Genomic DNA, 4,585 nt, shown 5'->3' on the forward strand with positions numbered 1-4,585 from the left:
TATTTGCTCTGCACTTAGATTCAATAACTTCCAACACTTTTTCAGGGCCACTTAAGGACGCTCCATTTTACAGATGCAAACACTGAGGTACCATCAAGATTATGTCACTTCCTCAAGGTTTCCCAGAGCCGGGATTTGGACCCGGGAGTCTGACCCCAGAGAGTGCCTCTAGAACAACTAGTTCACCCATTGCACATTGGGGGATACATCTGGGGATGCCCTGCTCTTATGAGGTACTGTTCAATATGGCAGACACTAGCCATGGGTGGGGTATACATTTGAGTCTAAATTCATTAACACGAAATAAAATTTAAAATTCAGTTACTCGGTCCTCTTTCAAGTGCTCAAATTAGCCACATGTGGCCGCTGGATGGAGGGTACAGGTCTCAAAATTTCTGTTATTACTGCACTGGACTCTAGAGGTGAGATAGAAAAGATCTATGATTTCAACCCACATGGCAGTGGTGATGGCAGAGAGCATTGGGGCCTGGTTAGAGAGTACAGCAACAGGCTGGAGAAGTTTAGCCAGCTGGGCATTTCGTCCCCTCACTCTGAAATCTTTTTTTTTTTTTCGTCTTCTTTTTTTTTATTATAAATTTATTTTTCATTGGTGTTCAATTTGCCAACATACAGAATAACACCCAGTGCTCATCCTGTCAAGTGCCCCCCTCAGTGCCCATCACCCAGTCACCCCCACCCCCGCCCACCTCCCCTTCCACCACCCCTTGTTCGTTTCCCAGAGTTAGGAGTCTCTCATGTTCTGTCTCCCTCTCTGATATTTCCCACTCATTTTCTCTCCTTTCCCCTTTATTCCCTTTCACTATTTTTTATATTCCCCAATTGAATGAGACCATATAATGTTTGTCCTTCTCCGATTGACTTTTAAACCTTTCACCTGCCCTCCTGTGCCTGGTTTCGTCTCCACCCTGCCTCTGACCTGTCTATCATTAGCGTGAATTAGTTGTTAGTGTACTGTAATCCTATTTGCTTTGACAATTGTCTGCATGAGCTTTCCAGTGCTTTTATGCTGGAACCAGTGTCTCTCCTGGGCTTGCTTTAGATTAGGTAAATCCATTCACAGGAAGAAGCCGGATGTGAAGTTTGAGATGGGACTGATTCAAGTTCATATTCCTTTATTTATGACCTGTGTGAATCTGGGCAGTGAATTCACTTTGTGAGCCACCATGTCTGGTTTGTAAAAATGGGTGTAATCCCGTGTGCTTCCCAGGGGTAGTGTGAGAAAGATGAAGACTAGGTCTGTAAACCGCCCTTGCTGGGAAGAGTGATTGGTAGCTACTATTATTGGCAGACCCTTTGTTTTCTGTTTTCTCCACTTTTATTTCTTCGAGGCCATACGTACCTTCCATGATGCAGAATGCCAAATACTTCAAAGCAAGATCTGGGGTTTTGACTCAGTGGATTAGAAATCTACAAGGTGAGACTTTAGAGGTACCATCAGGTGTCACAGCCATGACCATATCATGACCATGTTATGACCATGGATTGAAACCCACTTGGGGTTTGTGGGCCAACAGGCTCCTTTTCCTGACTTACACCTTTATGTGAAAAATGTGGCATTGCCTCTTTAGTGAAAAACGAAATGCGGTTGTTAACCAACAGTCTGTTTAGGGGGTGCTCTTGCATTTGTCATTTAATTAAAAACTATCTGGAATATTCTAGTCCCCCCCTTTGAAAATAATAATTGTTGAGCCCTTGCAAAGCAGTCTCTAGTTTCCACCCTGTCTAATAGGACTTCTGATGATGATGGAGATGTCCTGTAGTCTAAGCTGTGCAGCGCGGTAGCCATAAGCACATGCTGAAAAGTGGTGAGGGGTGCCTGGCTGGCTCAGTTGGTTGGAGTGTGTGACTCTTGATCTCGGGCTTGTGAATCTGAGCTGCATGTTGGGTGTAAAGATTACTTTTAAAAACATAATAAAGTTGGAGCACCTGGGTGGCTCAGTGGTTGGGCATCTGTCTTTGGCTAAGGTCGTGATCCCAGGGTACTGGGATTAAGTCCCACATTAGCTTCCCCATGGGGTGCCTTCTTCTCCCTCTGCCTATGTCTCTGCCTCTCTGTGTCTCTCATGAATAAATACCTAAAATCTTTTTAAAAATTCCTAAAAATAAAAGTGGCAAATGTGAGACACCACAGTTTTAATTTTAATTAATTTGAATGAAACAGCCACATATGGCTAGTGGCTACCATATTGGTTGGCAAAACTCTAGATTGACAGCCCAAGATTCCTGATTCAGGGTTTACTGTTGACATTAGGTCTCCCTGGCTGTGCCAGTCTGTGCCTGGGGACAAGTCTGGGCTTTTCAAAATCAGCATGACTATGAATTAGCGATTTAGTTTCTCTGAAACTTGGTTACCCAATCTGTCGAATGGGGGATGATGATGTCCATTCTACAGGGTGTTGTGAGATCGGGCTAAAATTCTAAGCCAGCTCCACCTTTTCCTAGCTGTGTGACCTTGGGCAAATTAGTTTACCTTTCTCCAGCCTCAGATTCATCAACTTTTAATTGGGAACTAAGATTACCTTCCTCATAAGATTGTTGCAAGGATTAAGCAGTATCTGCAGAATCCTTAGAGCAGCACCCAGGGCGTGCTACAACCTATATATATGTTTGTCCTTATTATGACGCACTTGCAAAAAGACTGGACAAAAATTCTAGGTCATGAAGGCAATTTAATCTCCAGCAGTGTTCTGGGGTTTGTTTCTTTACTGTTTCTCTTGGAAGTTATTTTCCTGGGTTATACTAACAATTTATAAAACCGTATTTGATATTCTCTTTTGAAGCAAGGTTATGTTTCGTTTGGTGACATTTTTATTGCAATTTTGCAAATATGTTTCATGCCGACGTTGATGCCAGATGTATTCCTCACCCCCAGTGTACTCAAACAAGTTTTAAAAGCACTGTTTTAATATTATTTAATTGGCAAGATCTCAAGATTACAGAGAAGTTGCAGGTACAACCTGGTACAAAGAAATTGCTTTTCCTAAATCATCCAAGAGTGAGTTGCCAGTATTATCCCCCATCACCTATGAATGTTCACTGTGTGTTTCCTACAAACAAGGACCTTCTCCTGTATAACCAGGTTACAGCCTCACAAATGAATAATATTAGCATCAATAAATCACTGCCACCCAATTCTCAGACTCCATTCAGTTTCACTGGCTGTCCCAGTCATGGCTTCCGTAACAAAGGTTCCAATCTGGACTCTGGCATTGCATAACCTTGCATGTCTCCGTGTCTTCCTTTAGTCTGGAAACATTCTTCATTCTTTCCTTGAACGTGCAAACATGACAGGCCGGTTTGGGGGTGGATATCCATAAATGTGCATTCATCCTGTATCTTCTTATAATCAGAGTCTGGCTAAGCGTCTTTGGCTGGAGTGTCACAGAAGCAATTTCAGGTCCTCCCCCTCAGGATATTTGCTGTGATACTTCAGTAAGGGGTGTCTTCCAGGCTTTTCTACTGTAAAATTACTCTTTTTTCCCCCTTTGTTAATCATGTGTTTTCTGGGAAGATGTTTTGGAGATAAATACCCTATTCCTCATCTAAACTTTTAAAAATGTTTAGAAAGATTTTATTTACTCATGAGAGAAGCAGAGACACAGACAGAGGGAGAAGTAGGCTCCCTCAGGGAGTCCTATGTGGGACTCAATCCTGGATCCTGGGATCACGACCTGAGCCAAAGGCAGGCGCTCGACCGCTGAGCCTTATCAGGATCAGACGTCCTGATAATCTATTGTAACCATTGTTTACTATGATGTTCAAATTGTCCTCAGTTTGACCTGAGAGAGCCCCTTTGAGCTGACTCCCATATCCTTTTGACCTGACCCTCTCATTTTCTGGGCATTTTTTTTTTTTTTTTGCTTCCTGGCACAGTGAGATGTGCCAGACTCATCTTGTACTTTCCTCAATCCAGTCCTGAAAGTAGCCTTCACCCCAAGAAGAAACCCTGCCACATTTCAGGGGAATGAAATTTAGAAATCAGGATTTGGCTGCTCCATGTGGTCACGGACAGGCTCTTGCTGGATGGAGATTGGGAATGTGCACATATACACCTACATATATATGCACATGGACTTACATCTACATTCATTTCTGGATCTCTTTTTACATATTGAAAATCATGAATTTCCCCTGGTATCTTCAATTCTTTCCCAACTCTGCATAGTCCATTCTAGTTTTCACTGTTTGCATAATTATAGCTCATTTCTCCATCAGTGAGAAATCTTTATTGTTTACTTCTTTGCTCAATCCCCTCAAATGTCAACCAGTCTCTTGGGGTTGCCACCTGCCCAGACCCCCTGCCCCTGGTACGGATGCCACCCTGACCCTACTTGGCTCTGACACCCGATTCTGAGCCCTGTGTACCTCCCCCCACCCCCCTCCCTGATCTATCCCCTCTTCCAGACACCATCTACTTGCTTGTGTTCAGGAAGGGAAGGGAAAGGAAAGGGAGACATTAATGTATTTAAAATAGAATAGATTATTATTTTGCTTTTCCAGTTTCTACTTCTAAGCTCCTAGCACTGCTCTTCCTTTCTTCTTTTCTTGTGAAAAATGCCAGATT

Source organism: Nyctereutes procyonoides, unplaced genomic scaffold (genome assembly GCF_905146905.1).
Source record: "Nyctereutes procyonoides isolate TBG_1078 unplaced genomic scaffold, NYPRO_anot_genome, whole genome shotgun sequence".
Classification (NCBI taxonomy): Eukaryota; Metazoa; Chordata; class Mammalia; order Carnivora; family Canidae; genus Nyctereutes; species Nyctereutes procyonoides.